At 36.2% G+C, this 23,317-nt stretch overlaps 1 protein-coding gene across 21 annotated transcripts in view; it reads left to right on the top strand.

The window, feature by feature from the left end:
* Positions 1 to 23,317, top strand: part of ZBTB20 (zinc finger and BTB domain containing 20) — a 1,026,540-nt gene that overhangs the window by 459,857 nt on the left and 543,366 nt on the right. For all 21 annotated transcript variants that reach the window (XM_070465986.1, XM_070465969.1, XM_070465979.1 and 18 more), the window contains one exon: positions 4,467 to 4,514. The gene's annotated coding sequence lies outside the window, so the exon portion shown is untranslated. The remainder of the gene's footprint in view (positions 1 to 4,466; positions 4,515 to 23,317) is intronic.

The raw sequence follows: 23,317 nt of genomic DNA, 5'->3' as shown, positions 1-23,317 counted from the left end.
TGGCTTTAAAACAAGATTTTGTGACCCTCCATGATGTAAATTTTCCAGGTAACATAAGACTAAAATTATTCTGAGGTGTTTAATGCTGACTTGGTTTTTACTTATTTTGTGAAAAATCAACAACATTTAAAGTAAGAAATGAATTTTAAAATAGAAAGGATAAGGAAGACAGCTGTGTGTGTGTATGTGTGTGTTTTCATTTGAAATGTATCCTGATGTAATATTTATGTCAAAAGCTAGTTATATAAACCCTGTCTTTCTCTTGCTTTTTACTTTGAGGGATGGATAAAGCCCTACAGTTTTTTTTCTCATGACAAAGTATATTCAAACCCCAAAGTCTTAATGAAAGAGAAAACATCTAGATGCTACAGCAGACACTTAATTCAAACTCCCTACAGAATTCATCCCTTAAACAACAGATCCATTTAAGAACTTGTAGTTTCTGGAATTCTCATTTAAAACTTTCTGTTTCACTATTCCCTGAAACACCTCTGGATTCATTGCATTGCCTTTAAGTCTCCAATGTATAATAAAAGTTTTTTGGTGTTTTTTTTTTTTTACTTTGTAGTTCTTCACTTCTTTCCTACACCCCCTACTTTTTCACTGGAGTAACTCCCTTCCCAAATGGGAACATGGTGAGATTTGTATGAGGTTGATTAGTCTTCCTTCACTGTTACAATATTTTGTTTCCCTTAACTGGCTGATGTCCTCTGGGTACCAGACATTTGTCTGATGAAGGAGGTTAGAGGTCTTTGGAGGTTTGTTTTGGTCTTCCCTTTCAGCTTCTGCCTATCAAATGGTCTTAAAATGGATGCAATATGCTAGAGAGCACAGCGTTAGGCACTCTGAGGTTTATGCTAGAGGAAAGTAAGATCAGGTATGTAAGGAGTAGTGTGCTAGTAATTCTGAGGGTTCTTAATGCAATCAGGATAGGGGAAACCAGGCGGAGAGAGGATGGATCTGAGTAGAAACTACTGAAGCTTTTGATCACTGTGTATTTGGGATCAGTATCATTCCTTTAAATCATACTTTACTTCTGGATGATAAGGCTGTATGGAATTGGTTCATTTGATTTACTAAAGGAAGGAGGTAGATTTTTCTCTACTTTTTATAAAAGATTCAAGCTATTTCCTAGTTTGTTTGACTTTCTCTTATATGTTAGCTATTGAATTTTGGATTCCTTTTGTATGGAAAAGCCTGGTGCATAAAGATAAAAATCAAAGCCAGGAGAGTTTTGTCTGGTTTTTCAGGTTTCATTATCTAAATATGTGGTTCACTGTTGTAACAACTGAATGATCAAGATCACTGGGGTTGTAGTATCTCTGTATGTGTGATGACATGGGCACATCTTTTGTTGTCTGAATATGAATAATGACTAAGCTAGCATATGTTTTTAAAGTATTTTGTAAATACATTTCCTTTCAGATTTTTTTCCTTGAAAGAATCTAGAGTTCAGACAGATTTGTTTGTGTAAACATAATGAAAATTGGTCACAATATTCTAGTCTTTAAGCAAGATATTCACATATATATTTACACATATATCTTTTCTGTGTCCTTCATATTTTTCATCTTTCTTATTAATGTATAGCTGAGCTATAGTGTTGTGTTAGTTTCAGTTATATAGCAAAGTGATTTAGTTATATATAATTCTTTTTAAGATTCTTTTCTCTTTTAGATTATTTTCTCTTTTCTCTTATAGATTATTATAAAATATTGAGTATAGTTGCCTGTTACTGTACAGTAGATCCTTGTTATCTATTATATATATATATATATACATATATACATATATATATGTATGTATATATGTATATATATGTAGTAGTTATATATATAACATATATGTATATGTTAATCCCCAAATCCTAATTTATCCCTTTCCCCTTTTCCCCTTTGGTAACCATGTTTATTTTCCATGTCTTTGCATCTATTTCTGTTTTGAATATAAACTCATCTGTATTATTTTTTTTTAAGATTCTACATATAAGTGATATCATATGATATTTGTCTTTTTCAGTCTGGCTTACTTCACTTACTACGGTAATCTCTGGGTCCATCCGTGTTGCTGCAAAAGGCATTATTTCATTCTTTTTATGACTGAGTTGTATTTCATTGTATAAATATACCATACCTTTATCCATTCATCTGTCAATGGACATTTAGATTGTTTCCGTGTCTTGGCTATTGTAAATAGTGCTGCTATGAACATTGGGGTGTGTTAATCTTTTTGAATTGTGGTTTTCTCAATTGTAGCTGAGTGTGGATTCTAATAGGCAGTTTTGTGTGTGTGTACTTGATTATCAAATTGAATACTGCACCATGTAAAATGTTTCTTTATAATGTAATTTTAGCATGATTAATCACCTGTAGCCAAGCACTTAGTTTTGGTCTATAGTTCTGTATACAGGGAATCATTTAGAATACCCTGATTTTCAAATGGGTTTGCTTGAATTTAAAAGAAACCTTATTCCTTTATGGAGGAGCATTTTCTTGATTGTCAAAAATATTTGGAGCTATCTGGTTATCAAAAGAGTAGGGAAAACGTCTTTGAGTAAAACATCTTTGGATTTTTTCCTGCCTCAGTTTATCAGAATAACTTTCAATTCCCTCTCAGTCAATTTTTGCACTCTCTGAACCATACTTAGGGCAAAATTGACCCCATGAATTCCAGCTGCTTTTGAACTGCACTCTTTTTTGGTTGTAACCATGGCCCTGGGAACTTGTAAGCTACTTCTAGTTTTTCTTCTGCAGTTTGGGATCCAGGCCTAGGAAGGATTGACAAGCCTAAACTTTCTATTTCCAGGCATACAGGAAGATAGGGCAAGATTTAAACTTCTAATTTTTCAGAAGTTCTTCACAACTCTTTTAACCTGGCTTCTCTTTGCTATTGGCAATAGTAATAGATATTTTTAAATGTTGCAACAAGAACCTCAGCCACTAGCTTACTCTTTCAACAAGAATCACTCTAGTTGTGCCCAGCACATAGTAGCTGCTTTAGGAATATTTTACCATGTTTTGGTGAGCTGCAGTGACTGTCCCCTCTTAGTGCTTATGCAAGTAAGCAGTAAGCCATGATAGTAATAAAGGGGTCAGATGAGATCAAATACAGTGCTCTTCAAACTTCAGTCAGGGGTGATCACCCCATTTTATAAGAAAGCCCTTATTATCTTGTCTCTATCTTTTTAAAAAAAATAACAAATTGCAGAAAGAAATTTTATATCTTTCCTGGAGGTCCTTTTTAATGGTCAGTGATGCACAGACCATTGGATCGTTTAACAAACATAATTTTGAGCAAGGTACTTTAGGGATTCTTACTGAGTTTCATATGCAGATGTGTTAGGGCCATATGATTATGGGTCTCAAATATACTTCTCTTATACTCTGCCACAGGGTCTTCTGAATCTTGACTTTACTCATTTTCCTTAGGCAATTATTTTTTAGGCTTCTTTTATTTATATAAGTCATAGGATGATGACAAATTTTATACAGAATTCTTCTTTTATAATGTTTCATTATCTTTAGCTACAGTAACTCCTGGTCTTTCTAAATCAATTTTGGCTCAAGTTATCATTCTGGTTATTTTCAGGGCTTCATTCTGATGGTGATATTGTGGGTGGGAGGTGATCTCTGGTAAAACAGTCTGTGGCATCTCCATTATAAAAGCAGTGGAAAGACCTCCATGTGGAATTGTTGATAGACTTGCTGTTTGTTAGGGAAGCAATTTTTAAAATGCAGATTATATAATATTTGGGCATTTTGTTGCTCCACAGTAGAAGCTTTTTAAATGTTAATTTGGGGTTTGTTTTGTTTCTCTGTGACTTAGCATAAAAGGTTTTGGTTTTAAAAGGTTTCAGTCCACTCATTCTAGTTGTCTTAGAGGACTTGGAATATAATGCTATACATTTATTTATACTCATGAAAAAGGATAAGGCCAGTAACTCACAACTCATGAAACCAAGGGTAAATAATCCATAGCTTGTTCCACCACTCTTGCCACAATATTTATATCCAGAACACAAGTAACAAACAACCCCAAACAAGGAGAAACCAGTTTGTTTTTATTTACAAAATGTTTAATCAAAAGTACAGTGAAGTTCAAATGGAGCTGCAAATCCTGGTGGTTCACAATGGCTTGATTTATTTTTTTAAACAGACCATGGATAATTAACCATAAAACATAACTTTCTCAACACAAGTTACAGTGAATTACAGAAATAGGCAGCAAGTCATTCACAACTGGTTGCAACTGGTTAGAACCTTAAAGTTAAAACACACAGGCAAATACAAAAGCCCTTTCTCAGGGTGCAGTTGTATTTTCATTCCCAAAGGGGAGCATCCTTTATTTTTATATAATGTCAGTATGTCAGTGTCCTGAGTGAGAAGTAAATGTGTTATTCTCTATGATTGCCATGTTTTCATACATTTTACCAATACCTAGCATTAATGGTATTCTTTTAATTTCAGAATGCTTCACCATCACTAACTGGATATTCCTTGTGACATTGCTGTCTGGTAAGCATCTTTTCATCATCTCTAAACGGCAGCCCAAAATATTGAGGTGCACAGAAGTCAAGTATATTTCTCCCAACCTCAGAAAGAATTAGAGCTAAAGCAAGTGGCGAGTCCACCACCTCAAGTGCTAAATTTTAACAGAAAGCATTTTGACATTGATGAAGGGTACCTGTTACAATTCCTATTTATTCATTTGAAATACCATCATTGAGAATGATAAGAAACATGGTCTTAAGAACCTATCGTCACAGAGTTCAGCAAACGGTTTACACTGATTTTGCTTCACGGGGGAGGAAGTATTCAAAAGACTTGCTTGAAAAACTCCAGAGATAATATATGTCTATTTCGAAAGGAGTCCCCTGAGTGGACAGAGAAGGTGCTTTGGTGAAGCTGAGCATGGATGTTTCCATGTGGAGCAGTGGGTGTTTTTGCCTTACGCAGACAAAATTCTCCAAACATATTTTATGATGTTTTGAATTACCTGCTGTTTTTTGATGTTATGCTACAAGTGTGAAATGTATTTGCTTCATGTGAATCAATGATTGCTCCAACACAAGGGACATGAACAACCCTCACCACTATCACCAACATTGCCAGTTAAGTAAGAGGATCAACATCAAGGCTGCAAGGGAACCTAGGTTTGAAACGAGGTCTATGTGTCTTGTGGTGAGAATTTGTAAAGTTTTAAAATTCAGAGTTTCAAGAATTCTTGAGAGTTCAGTGGCTGGGAGGAGAGTGCAGGTCTGGACTGAGGGAATATTGGTAGAACATCATCAAGACAGAACCTGAAAGAGTTGAGTGTACTAGAGATTAGCCTGCATAGAAATGCACTGACAGTTACACCAGAGAGGAAAGAGTGAAAGGGTGACTTGCCTGGCATCTGAATATATTCTGCCTGGCTCGGGCCAGGCCTATTTAGTTATGAACATCATATTCTCCACAATTTTAGCACCTATACTCTTGACTTCTATTTATATGAATGTGCATAAGATGAGGAAAATAATCTCTTGGGTAATAAAGATAGCTTTCTAGCAGAGACTTTCCATGTCTATTGCACATAATCTACAGATGTCACTGTATTTTTGTTTCTAGTTCTATTGTACATCTATCTGTACAATAGATAGGCCTCTGTGCCTGTGTATGTTAATCCAGTTTGTCAGTTTCCCATAGCTAGACCACCTGGTATACACCCAGATCCACAAGGATGAATGCTTCACTTTTGTTTCTTCTTCATTTTTGTTTCTAGTTCTGTTGTACAGCTATCTGTCTCTCTGAAGGTACCCATCCTGCCAGTGAAGGGCACAGGCCTTTAAGCTGTAACTCCCTACTCTCACTTCAAACTTTGCTTGTTATGCTGCCCGAAAAGAAACTCATATCAGTGTGAATGTTTAGAACTCAAGGGAGAGGCTCATTGGGTAACTTTAGTCATTCCCTTTGCATTCATTGTGAAATGATCTCATTACAAAATGGCCTAAATTTCACGCTCTTTCTGCCTTGCAAAGAAACCAGTTCCTCTCCTATTTCTATCCAACACACAGAAAGCTCTTTATGTTTCTATGATCAGATAAAATCTGACGAATGTATTTGACATCTAGGTATGAAGATTTAAACTATCAGGGCAATTCTGGGTGTTTGTAGATTCTCTGTTTTAGTAAATGAAAAGCTCCTTCGGAAAGGAGAGCACATCTTATCCACTAATGAATAAATATTTATTTTCATTTTAAAATGATACATGCTTATTAAAAATAATTTGAAGAAACACATTGGAGTAAAATGAAGAAAAATTAAAGTAATTATTTCTATAATTTAAATCCAACCATTAATAACCATTTGATATATTTCTTTACTCTCATTTTCCCCTGAGGATATTTTTTTGAAACGTGCTGTAATCATACTTTCCATATAATTTTATGTCCTGCTTTCAAATTTTAACCTAAGAATTCTACATGTAATTACATAGTCCTTAAAACCATCATTTTAAATAAATATATACTGTTTCTGAAGAAGGCTATCTTACTTAACCTAAATGTCCAAAGTATTTTCTTATTTTTGTTTTTATGTTTTGTTTCCATAATCTTATATATAAGAAGTAAATGAATCAGTCAATAAGTAAATGAAAGTTCAAATCAGTATAAATTATTAAATTGTTTATTATGGAAAATTTTAAGTACATGAGTGTAGGCAGATCGCTGCCATTAATCCCATGTACTCATGACCCAGCTTGCACAGTGACTATACCCATGGCCTATTGTTTTCCTGTGCTACCTCCATGTTTTTCTGAAGCAAACCCCAGTCATTATAGCATTTAACCCATCAATATTTCAGGCCCATTAGAACCTTCTACATTTTAATGTTAAAAACAATTCAGATCATTATATAGAGGAGTATTTTTCTTCTGAGTATTATTGTCATATTTTCTGAAATGTAAACATTGATCATAAAATCACAGACATGTGCTTCATAAGATTTTAATGCACATCTGTAAGCCAAAGGGCAATTTAGTTGACTCTAGAGATATTTTACAAGTTTGGCTAGGTTTCTTGGATGAGTTTTTTTGGGGAGCTTTTTTTGGGGGGGTTTCCTTTGGTTCAAACTTAGGATGATGATTTACATGCTAGATCAATGCTGCATTAAATACACTCATCATTGGATATATTCTGTGCTGTATATAATTCCATATTTGAGGTGAAAGGAAACATAACCCTCTGACTACTGAGAAGTCCAGCATGGCTGCGCCCAACACATCCTAGATAAATATGGCGAACCTACTTAAACCAAATGTAACACCGAATTTAAACATTTATAGGTTTTCTTTGTTTGTTTTAAATGGCCGAAACAAAAGGCTTCTTCCTAAGGGGACAATTAAGAAATCTGTAAAGGGAGGAATTATACATTAATGATTGAATAATTTTTCCAAAAAAAAACACTATGTCTGGGAAAGTGAGCATAGAGAGACATGGTGCATTGCAAAACAAAGGGTGCTCATTACCTCTGTGCCTGTGTGTATTACTCTAGTTTATCCTCAGAATATTTAAAGAGCCTCAAGTCAGTTTCCTATAGCTAAACCACCTCCTATACACCCAAATCCACAAGAACGAATGTTTCATGCAACTAGGCTGTCAGCAGAGGACCAGTGGTGAAGGTTTTATCCTGCCTGGCTGTCTTTGACCTGCAGGTCAGTGACTGTTTCAACAGGTGTATTCCACTCATCAGAGATTCAGGATGTGAGTAACTGCATACCATCCTGCATCAGTATAAACTGGATTTATGTGTTATTCAGGTCTATTTAATCTTAGGAGCACATTTTCCATTGGCCTCGAAAGTGAGTAGCTGGAATATTAATGTGTCTTAACCCTTAGAGAAAAAAAAAAAAGAGTTCCTCTACTGCACTAAATCTAGAAAGATATGGGGGTTTGCAGTATGGATACATACAAAATATTTTTGAAAAAAGTTGGTGGAGGAAAGCACATGGCAAAAAAAAGAAACAGAAGAAATAACATAAGCAATAAACTGTCTCAAGCAAACAGAAAGCATCTGTAAATATTGCTAGACTGGATGGTATCACAATACAAACTATTTTTTTTCCCATCTCATGTCTTTTTTCCCCTCAGTCTTCTGATCGTTTCTGTTTTTCTTTATCCTGGCCTGGCATTACCATCATTATAATGTCTTCAAAAGGTCAGGAATGTACCTGACAGCTTGGCATTGAAGCAGGCATTCCAGGAAAAGATAGGTAGGATCTAGCTACTATACTGTTTTAAAGCTACTACTATTTCACCATAACCCAAAATACCTGTATTTGGAAAGAGTTAGCTTTTCATCATTATTTTAAGGTTGATATTGCCAACACAACAACTGAAATAAAGGCATAAGTTTTCACTTTTTCCTGCGTTCTCTCTTACATGTGGTGTTGGATTATGTAGCTCATGTCATATAAACCTAGAATATAAACTGGGTTTTAAAGAGAAGTGGAAGTTTACCCATAGTTCTTTCTAGCTAAAATATTATTCATTATGCCCAAGTGAACCTTAAGTGTCTCATCACAATAACAGATACTGTTATTATTACTACTATGCTTAATGATAGTGTTTGATTCTTGGTGTGTGTCTGTAGCATTTTCTTATGCTTGGCCTTGGGGTCTGGTGTTTATTCAATTCTTACATTTGCTATAAAACAACTCTTCTTGAAATAAAGTAGTATTCCACATTCTCTACCTCCTTCCCTGTAGTATAGTTCAAAATCATGGTTGGATGATTCTACTTAAATAGGGCGGGAAATTTTTTGCAAATGCCCCCATCAAGCCAAGACTTTAATTTAGACTTAAATACAGATAGTTACAAAAGGAAAAAAAAAAATGTTTTGTTCATACCATCAGACCCATCTTTCAAGAAGTTGGCATATTTTTTGGATAAATTTTATCAGACACATAACATACACTCATGCACAGTTAACACAAGGATGGGAATTATGGCATGCTTTTACTGAGATAACTTTGGTGATTCTCCCTTACCTGGAAGGGTGAGAGAAGGATGAAGACTCCATTCAAGGCAAAGATATTTAAGGAGAAACTTTGCAGCCAGCTCAGTTCTTTTTTTTTTTTTTTTTTTCAGAATTAATTTAATCTCTTTATTTTATATCTGGTGACATTTTGATTTAATTAATGATTATTCTGTTTTGTTTTTGGTGTGTTTTTTTACCTTTTTTTTTTCATTTATTTTTATTAGTTGGAGGCTAATTACTTTACGATATTGTAGTGGTTTTTGTCATACATTGACAGGAATTAGCCATGGATTTACATGTATTCCCCATCCCGATCCTCCCTCCCACCTCCCTCTCGACCTGATCCCTTTGGCTCTTCCCAGTGCACCAGGTCCGAGCATTTGTCTCATGCATCGAACCTGGGCTGGTGATCTGTTTCACCCTAGATAATATACATGTTTCTCTTGAAACATCCCACCCTCACCTTCTCCCACAGAGTCCAAAAGTCTGTTCTATACATCTGTGTCTCTTTTTCTGTTTTGCATATAGGGTTACCGTTACCATCTTTCTAAATTCCATATATATGTGTTAGTATACTGTAATGGTCTTTATCTTTCTGGCTTACTTCACTCTGTATAATGGGCTCCAGTTTCATCCATCTCATTAGAACTGATTCAAATGAATTCTTTTTAACAGCTGAGTAATATTCCATGTATATGTACCACAGTTTCCTCATCCATTCGTCTGTTGATGGGCATCTAAGTTGCTTCCATGTCCTGGCTATTATAAACCATGCTGCGATGAACACTGGGGTGCACGTGTCTCTTTCAGATCTGGTTTCCTCGGTATGTATGCCCAGAAGTGGGATTGCTAGGTCATATGGCAGTTCTATTTCCAGGTTTTTAAGAAATCTCCACACTGTTTTCCATAGCGGCTGTACTAGTTTGCATTCCTACCAACAGTGTAAGAGGGTTCCCTTTTCTCCACACCCTCTCCAGCATTTATTGCTTGTAGACTTTTGGATAGCAGCCATCCTGACTGGCGCGTAATGGTCCCTCATTGTGGTTTGATTTGCATTTCTCTGATAATGAGTGATGTTGAGCATCTTTTCATGTGTTTGTTAGCCATCTATATGTCTTCCTTGGAGAAATGTCTGTTTAGTTCTTTGGCCCATTTTTTGATTGGGTCATGTATTTTTCTGGAGTTGAGCTGCAGGAGTTGCTTGTATATTTTTGAGATTAATCCTTTGTCTGTTGCTTCGTTTGCTATTATTTTCTCCCAATCTGAGGGCTGTCTTTTCACCTTGCTTATAGTTTCCTTTGTTGTGCAAAAGCTTTTAAGTTTCATTAGGTCCCATTTGTTTATTTTTGCTTTTGTTTCTAATATTCTTGGATGTGGGTCATAGAGGATCCTGCTGTGATTTATGTCGGAGAGTGTTTTGCCTATGTTCTCCTCTAGGAGTTTTATAGTTTCTGGTCTTATGTTTAGATCTTTAATCCATTTTGAGTTTATTTTTGTGTATGGTGTTAGAAAGTGTTCTAGTTTCATTCTTTTACAAGTGGTTGACCAGTTTTCCCAGCACCACTTGTTAAAGAGGTTGTCTTTTTTCTGTTGTATATTCTTGCCTCCTTTGTCGAAGATAAGGTGACCATAGGTTCATGGGTTTATCTCTGGGCTTTCTATTCTGTTCCATTGATCTATATTTCTGTCTTTGTGCCAATACCATACTGTCTTGATGACTGTGGCTTTGTAGTAGAGCCTGAAGTCAGGCAGGTTGATTCCTCCAGTTCCATTCTTCTTTCTCAAGATTACTTTGGCTATTCGAGGTTTTTTGTATTTCCATACGAATTGTGAAATTATTTGTTCTAGTTCTGTGAAAAATACCGTTGGTAGCTTGATAGGGATTGCATTGAATCTACAGATTGCTTTGGGTAGTATAGCCATATTGACAATATTGATTCTTCCAATCCATGAACACAGTATATTTCTCCATCTGTTTGTGTCCTCTTTGATTTCTTTCATCAGTGATTTATAGTTATCTATGTAAAAGTCTTTTGTTTCTTTAGGTAGCTATACTCCTAAGTATTTTATTCTTTTTGTTGCAATGGTGAATGGTATTGTTTCCTTATTTTCTCTTTCTGTTTTCTCATTGTTAGTGTATAGGAATGCAAGAGATTTCTGTGCGTTAATTTTATATCCTGCAACTTTGCTATATCCATTGATTAGCTCTAGTAATTTTCTGGTAGAGTCTTTAGGGTTTTCTATGTAGAGGATCATGTCATCTGCAAACAGCCAGAGTTTCACTTCTTCTTTTCCTATCTGGATTCCTTTTACTTCTTTTTCTGCCCTGATTGCTGTGGCCAACACTTCCAAAACTATGTTGAATAGTAGTGGTGAGAGTGGGCACCCTTGTCTTGTTCCTGATTTTAAGGGAAATGCTTTCAATTTTTCACCATTGAGGGTAATGCTTGCTGTGGGTTTGTCATATATAGCTTTTATTATGTTGAGGTATGTTCCTTCTATTCCTGCTTTCTGGAGAGTTTTAATCATAAATGGATGTTGAATTTTGTCAAAGGCTTTCTCTGCATCTATTGAGATAATCATATGGTTTTTATCTTTCAATTTGTTAATGTGGTGTATTACATTGATTGATTTGCAGATATTAAAGAATCCTTGCATTCCTGGGATAAAGCCCACTTGGTCATGGTGTAAGGTTTTTTTAATATGTTGTTGGATTCTGTTTGCTAGAATTTTGTTAAGGATTTTTGCATCTATGTTCATCAGTGATATTGGCCTGTAGTTTTCTTTTTTTGTGGCATCTTTGTCTGGTTTTGGAATTAGGGTGATGGTGGCCTCATAGAATGAGTTTGGAAGTTTACCTTCTTCTGCAATTTTCTGGAAGAGTTTGAGTAAGATAGGTGTTAGCTCTTCTCTAAATTTTTGGTAGAATTCAGCTGTGAAGCCATCTGGTCCTGGGCTTTTGTTTGCTGGAAGATTTCTGATTACAGTTTCAATTTCCTTGCTTGTGATGGGTTTGTTAAGATCTTCTATTTCTTCCTGGTTCAATTTTGGAAAGTTATACTTCTCTAAGAATTTGTCCATTTCTTCCAAGTTGTCCATTTTATTGGCATAGAGCTGCTCGTAGCAGTCTCTTATGATCCTTTGTATTTCAGTGTTGTCTGTTGTGATCTCTCCATTTTCATTTCTAATTTTGTTAATTTGGTTCTTCTCCCTTTGTTTCTTAATGAGTCTTGCTAATGGTTTGTCAATTTTGTTTATTTTTTCAAAAAACAAGCTTTTAGCTTTGTCAATTTTTGCTATGGTCTCTTTAGTTTCTTTTGCATTATTTCTGCCCTAATTTTTAAGATTTCTTTCCTTCTACTAACCCTGGGGTTCTTCATTTCTTCCTTCTCTAGTTGCTTTAGGTGTAGAGTTAGGTTATTTATTTGACTTTTTTCTTGTTTCTTGAGGTATGCCTGTAATGCTATGAATCTTCCCCTTAGCACTGCTTTTACAGTGTCCCATAGGTTTTGGGTTGTTGTGTTTTCATTTTCATTCATTTCTATGCATATTTTGATTTCTTTTTTGATTTCTTCTATGATTTGTTGGTTATTCAGAAGCGTGTTGTTTAGCCTCCATATGTTTGAATTTTTAATAATTTTTTTCCTGTAATTGAGATCTAATCTTACTGCACTGTGGTCAGAAAAGATGACTGGAATGATTTCGGTTTTTTTGAATTTACCAAGACTAGATTTATGGCCCAGGATGTGATCTATTCTGGAGAAGGTTCCGTGTGCACTTGAGAAAAAGGTGAAGTTGATTGTTTTGGGGTGAGACATCCTATAGATGTCAATAAGGTCTAGCTGGTCAATTGTGTCCTTTAAAGTTTGTGTTTCCTTGTTAATTTTCTGTTTAGTTGATCTATCCATAGTTGTGATAGATTGGGGGGTATTAAAGTCTCCCACCATTATTGTGTTACTATTAATTTCCTCTTTCATACTCATTAGCGTTTGCCTTACATATTGTGGTGCTCCTATGTTGGTTGCATATATATTTATAATTGTTATATCTTCTTCTTGGATTGATCCTTTGATCATTATGTAGTGTCCATCTTTGTCTCTTTTCACAGCCTTTATTTGAAAGTCTATTTTATCTGATATGAGTATTGCAACTCCTGCTTTCTTTTGGTCTCATTGGCGTGAAATATTTTTTTCCGGCCCTTCACTTTTGGTCTGTATGTGTCCCTTGTTTTGAGGTGGGTCTCTTGTAGACAGCATATATAGGGGTCTTGATTTTGTATCCAGCTCAGTTCTTTTACATTGAAAATGCTGAGAAGTCTTCATTGTTTTATCCTTCACTAGAGATTACTCAAAGTCTGTGATATATAGAACTTCCTTTGAGATGGTCTGCTTTTGAGGGGACTATTCCATTAGCAAACCATGCTGGGCTTCATAGAGAACTGATTCTATTTATTTTATCCTATGCTATGAAATATTCTTAAGATGCTGTTGATGTATACTTTTTTATCAAAAGTCATTTGCTTTTGAGTTTTTGATAGCCATTCTATGAATCAACCAACCCCACTGGCTCAGGCAGTAAAGAGTCTGCTGCAGAAATTACTGGTGACCCTGGTTCAATCCCTGGGTCGGGAAGATCCTCTGGAGAAGGAAATGGCAACGCACTCCAGTATTCTTGCCTGGGGAATCCCATGGACAGACGAGCCTGTTGGGTGACAGTCCGTGGAGTCACAAAGAGTCAGACTTGACTGAATGACTAACGCTTTCACTATGAATCAACCTAATGTATTTGTGGTGTGGAGATCTATAACCACTCAATGCTAAGTTTAAAGACTTTTATAATTACTTACTTAAAGACATGTTAGCTTTTAACTCTTTCTCTCTCTTTATCCACAAACAAGTTGATTGGATAATCATATATGTTTATTGTTGTTGTACACAATGCACAGGAAACAGGAATGAGGAAAAGGCTATTTGTAACAGGTAATTACAATGGCAAAATTGTACTTTCTCTCATTTTCTAACGTCTGATTACATAAAGACCTACACTCTAAGAAGTATATTTCAGTTTTGCTAAGAAAATGACAGAGGAGAAAGATAAATCCAGTTCTATAAAGTGATGTCAAGCATAAGTTGGCACAACTACAGTTATCAGTAGTTCATTCAAACTCTATTCCTCCACTCTGGTAGGACTTTGATTTCTGCCCATCCTTTAATAAGGAACCAGAGCAAGGAAGAAGCAGACTCTTTTGGAAACCCTGGGAGGTCTGATCTTCTATGAGGACATGATCGGTCCAGTGGATTCTTAGGAGCCTGAATTATTTCTGGGATGGCTTATCCAGCCTTTCATGGAATCAGAACTCATACCATTTTCTGTAAATTAAGTTAAAAACTCAGAGGTTAAGTGAATCTTTAAAATTGTCTCCTGATCACCCTTTCAACAAACTTTTGTTGATGCTTACTACGTCACAGGTACATGTGAACCCATTTCTTTTTTTTTTAACCTTCCTAACTCTTTACACTTTTTCACTTATGCAAGGAGAAAATTCCTTTGAGTTTGCAAGAGCCCGTGCATATTTGAGTATAGACAAAGATTCAGTCTCTTCCAGGAACTCAGGTTGTTACCCTGTGAGCCTGCCTTTGTCTTTCCTCCTAGTTCTGCCTGTGGCGCCTGTCACTAGCAGTCAAATAAGGACAATTTTACCATTCTCTCCTGCTGCTCTGTTTTTTTTGTTTTTTTTTTTTTACTGCTGGTACATGAATTTGTTATTCTTTATAATTCCCTTTGAAGTTGGAAATCCAAGGGGAATCTAAAACCGACCAGATGTTTCTGCTGCTGGGGAAGGAAGAGAGTAAGGATTAAGTTTAACAAAAACTTGGTCTCTAGGAAAAAAAAAATCATTTCAGCTGGAAATCATCATGCAGTGCATTCATTTGCCTCATATCTGTTAATTTACATTTACTAGTTCTTTATAGACAATATCACCTATCAATTTTCTCTGGGAGCAAAATCATAAATTTGTGAACAAAGGAGTTCGGGTGGTGGTTTGCTCAGGCCTGTTTCCCTTTTGGAGTTTTAGTTCTGTTGCCCTATGCATTCCCTTCACCTGCTTTGTGCTTCACCTGCTTTCTGAGTGTTTTCTGTTATCTTTATCATTGTCTTTGTTATTATTGAAGGATCATATCATGTCCCACCAGGCTAGGAGGCCAATTCTGCAAACTCTTCCAAGAGGGTGAGGTCAATGCAGCCTGCGGTGAGGGAGGGAAGGAAAGAAGATTTGCCAGAGTGGAGATTTGCCTTTATAGAGAACTTCATCCTTTTTAGAGGTCTGTAAATCAAAACAAGAGCAAGAGTGATGAAGACTTTCAGGATGAAGAAGGAAAGTCTTGTGGTCTTTCAAGGATTCAGATAATATTACAGACAGTTTGAATAAACAGGTTAGGAAATGGAAAATGATAGGTATATGGAAACACAAAAGAGAAAAAAAAAAGATGTCATCTGTGAGGCGATATTCAAGGGAACTCTCAGATTAGGTGTCCAAGACTTCAAGCCTTGGTGTAAAGTGAAAATTAAAACGAGACTGGAGGTGAGTCTCAGAAACCAGTCAAGGTGTTTTGGTGATGTGCTTAATGCTTCACAAAAGCTCTGAGTCGCAGAGTGGACTTTTCCTCCCCTGCTTCCTGCACAGCATCTGTCACACAATCCCCTTACATTGCTCTCTGGATTTCTCAGGTTTCCAGGAGGACAGAGAAACCTGTGGATAACTGCTTTGCACTTCTTACCTTGCTCAATGGATTAAACTTTTGGAAACATTCCCCATACCTCACAAGAGATGCATACTCATATCTCAGCCTCTATTACCCTTGCCTATCTTGTATTTAAATAGAAAGTCTGAGTCCTCAATAATTATATTAAGCTTCTTAAGCAGCACATATCAACTGCATACACCATTTTAAGTATTTTTCCAGCCTTTTGAAAGGGAGAATAGGGAAATAGACAGAGAGAAATCACTTAGCAGCTGATTCACTTATTTTAAGCAGCTTTCCCCATTTTAAAATATAAAAAATTCAGGTCCTGGAACATTGGGTGATTTGAATGTTCTGCAAGGATTTGAAAAAAAAGATTTTTTAAAAATCATATGTTCCACATTCAGGGACACAGATTTTCAATTTAGTCCTTTAAAAAACAGGTTAAAATAAAAGAGTTTCAATCCAATGGTTTCTCTTCTTCTTTTTCATTTACCACTATTATTATTATTTGTCAAAGCAGATGGTATGAAAAGTGTTTATATTGGTCTCACTGATGACAGAGCTTAACCTAATGATCCATGGCTTGGAACTTTGTGTTTCAATAAAGAAAATACTCTTTGAGGTATTTTCCATTCAAATCAGCATCAAAAGTTTTAAATTAACACCATCAGAAATTACTGGACTAAATGCAGGACAGGGTCCCTATGTACCCCATTACTGAGAACAAGACAGCCAGGAGGACCCATTGGGCACATTTGTATTTTGCACTGTGTTTTTATTTACTCATGGAGCAGAGTATGGACTGCACGTTGAGGGGCAGAGCAGCAGAGTGAAACCTGCAGGGCCATTCCTCCCCAGCACTCTCACCCTGCTCCTCTGATTATTGTCCAGAGTTCTTTGTAACAGTAATTGGTTAGAATGTTTGAAATTAGCAAGTCCTTGTCAGCCCAGGAAAGCTTTGAAATCTGGAGGCTTCATACAGCCATCAAGCCTGCAGAAGCCTAATGCTTCTTTGGGTTGAGAGTCTCGGAGCCCTGAGCACTAGTCCTCGGGCTTGGCCCCAATCACCAGCCACCACCCTCCAGAGCGCTCTGTCTTGGAGGACAGCTTTGTTTGAGGCCCTTTCTTTTCCATCACTGAATCCTCTTTCAGAATGTACAGATTGTGGACTGATTATTGGGCATGAGAAAAATGAGAGCAGATGGAATAGAGTGAAGAAGAGGATAAAGAAAAGAGAGGAAAGAAAGGGGAAGAGAAAGCATAAAAAGAAAATGAAGCAGGATATAAGATGGAAAGATCTTTGTAAATATCGATGTTTGGTTTCTGTGCGACTGGATTTGATGTCTCAGATTGGAACTTACTGACAGAGTCCAAGTGGTCCCTGGGGCTCTTCCCCACCCACAAGAACTTTTGAAAAGACTTGTCTACTTGTGGTCAAAGGGAAGTTACACATGTTCATATAAAGGGCCTTAATATACCCACATCACCACCACCATAGTTTCTAGGGATTGAGAATAGTCATTTCCTTATATGTTATGATAGAAGAGAGAAGGGTATATATATATGTTCTCTTGTAGCCATAAAAATATCTATTGTTTAACCTTGGGCCTCCAACCAAAATTCTCCAGACTAACTCCTATACTGCTTGGTAAATTGTAAAATAAACTCACCTTCAGCGTTACAGCAACACAAGAACTGCTTGGGCAGAGTTAATGAGAGTAGATATTGTCAGCAATGATGAAATTTTTATAGAAGCTTAAAGGTCTTAATAACTTTCTATAAATCTTTTCATTTATGTTGAAGCCTTCAAGCTTAATACATTTAGATGCAATCCTTAACCTTTTCTTATTTCTCCTCTACTTTAATACAAAACAACAACAAAAAAATACAAACCAGCTACAACAGCACAAATATTATTGCCATGAATTCAGAATGTCAGGAAATTTTCAGTAGGCCCAGTCATGACAAAATGATGCAAAAATACATCACCATTTTTGGAAAAACTCCCTAAAGTAATTCAAAGATTTCTCTCCTGAAATACAAGGAGATCAATACACATCAATTCCTAGAAGATAACTGGTGAATGAGTGTCAGGATTTTCATAAGAACTGCTAAGAGTCCAATCTTGACCTCATAGCCAGAGAATCAGATAGGCCCATGAGCAAATCATCATTTTTCTGTTTCTTAGCTGGACAGTGTCAGAATTTATTACCCCAAAGTTTGACTGCTTGTAGGAACCAGAGACACTTTCTGTGGAATATAATTTAGTAATAAAATTTAGTATATTCTTTAGTAAGAATATAATTTAGTAAGTCCATCTAAGCTTTCCTCAACCATTCTTTAGGTCAGATTGTGCTAGATCAGATTTCACAGTGTCTATGCCCCATCCCCAGATGTCCTTATAGGTTACTCTAGTCAAAGTATTGGGCATTCTGTTGTTATCCCTCAGCTCACCTCTAATTTTAACCACACTGAAACAGTCTGTGTTAGCCCAGACTCCAACCTCTGTAGTGCTCTTCCACACTCTGGCCCAGGGTCTTTTCTAGTGCTGGGAGAGCTCAACAAATCTACATTGGATTTTGGGGAACTAGCATGGCAACATATTTCCCTGTAGGGGTAACTCTTAACCAAAAGAGGAACAGAGCTGGAAAAGAAATATTCCAGCCTGTACCAGATGTATATCTTTCGAGGCACTGTCTATACATCTCAGAGATCCTGATGATATTGCACTGCTGGTGGCCTCTGACATAGCTTTACTATTGCTAATTCTTCTCGCTGATTCACTCTCATCACTGCTTCACTCCTGCCTTCTGAGGTTCCCTTCTCAATTACTATCTGCACCAAGTCCTTGTCCTAGACCCTTCTTTGGAAGGAGCCCAAAATGAGACAGGTAGTCAGATGACTTTTTGTTTGTTTTAATTGGTCAGTTAACAACATCTTCTTTTCTACTGTTTATACTACCCTCATTGAGCTATTGCTCATTTATAGCCTGGTTCCCAAAGCTAGATATAAACCCCTTCACTCATATCAATAGATAGTAACCTTTGGAGGGAGAAATGTTGTTTATTCATTTGAGGTCTCCCGTCTATAGCACTGCCCTGACACATGTAAGTAAGTATTCAATGTTAGTTGGATGTGATGCATAATCTACACAATGATTTTTATTTTCGTCTAAAGAAATACTCTATTTCAATCAAGTGAGATGTGTCCCTTGCAGCATAGTTTTCTAAATGTTCTCATCTTTTCTCCAGTGATTATTGATCTGCTTCCTAGGAAACCCCTTTCCACACTAATGTCTTCCAGAAAAATATCAGCTAAATCATGAAAAATCCAAAATGAGGCTCTGAGTCAGTGATTATAATGGCTGATACTGTTTGTGTTCTGAATAGTTTATGGTTTTGTAAGGTCTGTAGTTTGCCAAACTTTGTAGGATACGTATTGATCCCCTCTGGGAGGCCAAGGAGGAACTGGAACTCCAGAGCTAGTCATATCTGTCCCAGCAGAGCCTCGCTCAAGACTCCAGATCCCTCCCAGTTTATCCCAGCAAGCACACAAAACAAATATTATCCTTTTCTATGTGTGCCATGACATGAAAATGTTTGGAAAGTGCTAGTGTTATGAACTGAATGTTTGTACCCCTCCCCCAAATTCATATGTAGAAGCCGTAACTTCCAATGTGGTGGTAATAGCCCCCTGCTTGCAACTTTATTCAAACCATCACATTAAATACCCTTACAGCCTAATAAGGCAGTATGGCATAGTAGTTAAATTCTATGGGCTATAGAAAAAGAAGTTTTACTATACAGCCACTTACCAGCTTAGTGACTTCATGGGAAAGTTTATTATCTTCTCTATGGCTCAGTTTCCATCCTGAAAAGTGATTAACAGTACTGCTAAAAATATTGTTGTGCTGTTCAGTCATAAGTTGTGTCCGACTTTGCTACCCCATGGACTGCAGCACATACGGATTCCCTGTTCTTCACTATCTCCAGAAGTTTGCTCAAACTCATGTCCATTGAGTCAATGATGTCATCCAACCATCTCATCCTCTGTCACCCTCTTCTCCCCTTGCCCTCACTCTTTCCCAGCCTCAGGGTCTTTTCCAATGAGTTGGTTCTTGGCATCAGGTGGCCAAAGTATTGGAGCTTCAGCATATGTCCTTCCAGTGAATATCCAGAATTGATTTCCTTTAGGATTGACTGGTTTGATCTTGCAGTCCAAGAGTCTTCTCTAGCACCACAGTTTGAAAGCATCAGTTCTTTGGTGCTCAGCCTTCTTTATGGTCCAACTCTCACATCTGTACATGGAAAACTACTGGAAAAACCATAGCTTTGACTATACAGGCCTTTGTTGGCAAAGTAATGTCTCTGCTTATTAATATGCTGTCTAGGTTTGTCATAGCTTTTCTTCCAAGGAGCAAGCATCTTTTAATTTCATGGCTGTGGTAAAAAAAAAATCCACAATCCACAAAATCTACAGTGATTTTGGAGTCCAAGAAAATAAAATCTGTCACTGTTTCCACTTTTCCCTTTTTTTTGCCATGAAGTGATGGGACCAGATGTCATAATCTTAGCTTAGTAGTAATAACATTAATAATAGTATTAATCACCTCCAAAAAATGCTGTGAGGATTAAATGAGTTAATACATCCAGAATGTATCTCTTGCCTCTCCTGCAAGGGAGACTCAATAAATATTCCCTATTAATCTGTCTTTTAATCTTTACATTAAGATCCCACTGTTCCATGAATGCTTCTATTAAAATATATACCTACATTGATTTCAACTTCTTTGATTTAGAAGTCAATCCTAACAAGTAACATAAATGGAAAAGATTAAGGTTTCTATGCTTTTTAGTTCTGGCTCTTCAGCCTCTAAATAATTTGATTAAAATTCTCATCCTCAGTTATATTTTTACTTAAAGTGTGTAAACATTAGCCATTTTAGCGTTTTTAATAGGATTTAGTGAGATAATATGTTTGAATTCTACAGTCTTGCCTGGACAATAAATAGTTTTGTAAACATTAGCCTTTTCTCTCTTGTGGTGCTATGAAATTGTTTTGTTTGTTTTAATATCTATGTATGTCTATTAGTATCTCTGGGCAGGTAATTCATATACTTCTGCCAGTACCACAGTACATATTAGTTTAAGCCAGTCAATAAATATCTACAGGCTGTATGGAGACAGTGATGTTAAACAGTGAGCTGGTGCTATTCTCTGTTTATCACAAGTTTTCCTGCCTCTAAGATGATATGTACTCTTCAGATGGCCCACTGTTGGATTCAATAATAGTAATTATAATGGATTTTTTTCTTAGCCTGTTGATTTGTAGATTTTTATTCAAATGAACAGAAACTTTTCTTTTCTTTCTTTCTTTTTTTTTTTTAACCAAAGCAGCCTTTAAGTGAAGTGAAGTCACTCAGTCGTGTCCAGCTCTTTGTGACCCCATGGACTGTTGCCTACCAGGCTCCTCTGTCCATGGGATTTTTCTAGGCAAGAGTACTGGAGTGGGGTGCCATTTCCTTCTCCAGGGTATCTTCCTGACCCAGGGATTGAACCCAGATCTCCTGCATTGTAGGCAGACGCTTTACGGTCTGAGCCACCAGGGAAGATTAAGCAGCCTTTATTTTCTACTAAATATGAGCACATAGAATTGTTGATTGAATGAAAAAGTGAGAATAAATGATTGAATGAATGAATGACCGTCTCATTCATCAGAGCATTGGTTCTGGCAGTGCATTGTTTGGACACCATTACTTGGCCAACAGTACGATACACTTTGCTTCCTTTCTAGGGTTTTGATTTTTTTGTTTTTTGGTTGTTTTTTTTTTTTTTTTGTAATCTTAGATGAAAGATTCAAGACCAATAGTCTCAGGCTGTTTACCAAATAGATTCTGTCAATAGAAGAAGGGAGACTCAGAAACAAATAGTTTCAATATAAAGCAGAATGAAAAGATGTTATTGTAGAAGGAGTAAAAAAAGTAACGGAGGAAGTCAGGGAAAAAAAATAAAGTGGTTGATCTAAGATGAGTGAGAGGGAAAACTCTGAAAAGAAAATGATCTTTAAGTAGATATTGGAAAATGAATGAGGTTTTCACCTGATAGAAAAAAAGAACAAGGCAGTCTAATTTGATGGAACATCAGGAGAACCAGGATCCAGAGCTGTGACAGAATCTGGTGTGTTCAGAAACAGTGAGGAGACTGGTGTAGCAAGACCTTAGGGCTTTAAGGAATTTAGTGGGAGACAAGGCTGTTCAGTTTTCGGGAGTTTATCATAGATGTCTCAGAATGAAGTTCTATTGGCTAATTAATGGGAATCATTAAAGATGACCATAAAAAAATATAAAGAATAGTGATATCCAATCTATATTTTTCGGAAATCATACAGTATTTAATCCATACCGGGCTTTATAGGCGCTGAACTCTGGATTAGTTAGAGAATCACACAGTTCTACCCAAAATATCATATCTTTGTATGGTGGACATTGTAGCTAGTGAAAGTGATCCTATATCAAATATGAGCTCAACACTAAAGTTATCTTTCTAAAACAAAAGGTTTATTCTGTCATTCTTCATCTTGAAAATGCTTCCTTTTACATACAAAATAAAATATAAAATTTGTTGTATGTCATTACAAAGTCCTTTATCATCCACCAACCATTGGTTTCTCATCTCTGAGAAAATTATGAGTGATGGTGGGAAGTGGTTTTTATAAAGTCCTAGTACATGCCCTCGATATGTAATAGGACCTCAGCTTATGACAGCTATGATTATAATCACTTTATTATCTCATCTCTGTTCTCTCTCACCAGCACCATCTACATACCCCATACTATTTTTCAGATCAATTTGATTATTCTTTGTAGTTTCATTGTCCATTAAATGCCTAGTACATAGTACATACACAATAAATGTAACTTTAATTAATGAATGAATTTAATATCCTAAGGTCATTCTCATGTGTATGCACTCTAGATAAATAGAGAATGTTCTTCTTCATTATTACATTTTAAATAATTCTGCCTAGTTGAATCATTTAATGACAGAAGTTTAGGAGGCTTTCTTTTATTATAAACTCAATATAACTTAAAGTCATACATAAGAAATAATGATTCTGCAAAGTATACCTGAAGCCTATTGACTTTTGAATTATCCACTTAAATCCTTAAATAGATTTATTTTTAATTCAAAGATAAATGAAATACTTTCTGTGCAGAGTTGAAGGAAATATTCACAAAGTTTGTTCATATCAGTGATCATAGTCTCCCATTGCCTTTAAACATTTTCTCTTCCTAAGATAGTAGTCTTGGTTTTGGTGAGTTCTATGGGTACATTTTCAACTCTTTCTTTTTTTAAAGAATTGAAACACAGTTTTCAGAGTGATGCTGATATTAGTTGATGATGCCAAGGCACCAATGCCGAGTGTATTTTAAAAATTGAATATGCTTTTGTTTTCCTGCTTGTTGATTTTAAAGGAAATCCAAACACGTGAAGAAAAAAAATCAAATTTTGCCAATTTGAAAAGAACAAAAACAGCTAAAACCTTCTTTTAAAATTT

The sequence above is a fragment of the Odocoileus virginianus genome, chromosome 4 (assembly GCF_023699985.2).
Source record: "Odocoileus virginianus isolate 20LAN1187 ecotype Illinois chromosome 4, Ovbor_1.2, whole genome shotgun sequence".
NCBI classification, from domain to species: domain Eukaryota; kingdom Metazoa; phylum Chordata; class Mammalia; order Artiodactyla; family Cervidae; genus Odocoileus; species Odocoileus virginianus.
The sequence above is the reverse complement of the archived record's forward strand: the minus strand, read 5'-3'. Positions and strand labels throughout refer to the sequence as shown.